The following is an 873-nucleotide window of genomic DNA, read 5'->3' on the forward strand; positions in this document are numbered from 1 at the left end:
TTTTGTGTGTGGCGTTGGTGTGTGTGTGTGTGTGTGTGTGTGTCATATAATATATGTGGGGGAATGTATATGTGTATGATATGGGTGGTTGTGTGTCTTATCATGTACTAAAGAAGAATATTATTTTCTACGCAACATTTTAGAACAACAAGAACAATAATATATAGATATATATTTTTTGTGTGTATCATTAAGCAAAGTATATATATATATATATATTTTATCCTTTGTGTAATATATATATTAACTCCTTTGGAACTTCATATCACAGATTAATCCTGGGATGCAATTGGAAGGACCGTCTCACTAACTCTGCTGTGCTAAATTCGGACGAGCAAGAATCGCTTATTAATATACTCAAAAACAACAACTCCGATGACTTGGGCATCAATCAGACATCCTGAAATTTCCCTTTTAGGAATCCCTCATCCTATAGAACCAGATGATGGCAATCGCAGTATAGGAAGACTATTCAAACATTTTGCATTAGTTCAACCCTTGTAGATATCATGTGTCCTGATCCCACTAATGACACCTAAAGAGAGTTCGAAGTGAGTCTGGGTAGTGGCCCTTCTTCCCGTTATTATTAATTGCTTTATACATACATACACGTAAGACATATCATGGCACGTAAAATGAAGGCATTAACTTTAATTTACAAGTATCGTGGACGTGTACGATATTTACGCAAAAAATCGCAATGTTTTGCTTCCTTCGGATGAGGATGATAAGCGAATATAATAATACTTGGTATCTTTAGTAATTAAATAAATAAATAAATAAATATGTATATATATAAAATAAAAAGGTGAAAATATGATGATAATAATAAACTTAAATAATATTATGCAGAGAGCAATCATAATAATGTTA

General features: G+C 32.2%; 1 pseudogene; it reads left to right on the forward strand.

Moving 5' to 3' along the window:
* Positions 1-860: 860 nt before the first annotated feature.
* LOC150092211 (large subunit ribosomal RNA) overlaps positions 861-873 on the forward strand; it is a 2,617-nt pseudogene continuing 2,604 nt past the window's right edge.

The sequence above is a fragment of the Typopeltis vanoorti genome, unplaced genomic scaffold (assembly GCF_054136105.1).
Source record: "Typopeltis vanoorti isolate ZY-2024b unplaced genomic scaffold, IOZ_Tvanoo_1.0 HiC_scaffold_1674, whole genome shotgun sequence".
In the NCBI taxonomy this organism is placed as follows: domain Eukaryota; kingdom Metazoa; phylum Arthropoda; class Arachnida; order Uropygi; family Thelyphonidae; genus Typopeltis; species Typopeltis vanoorti.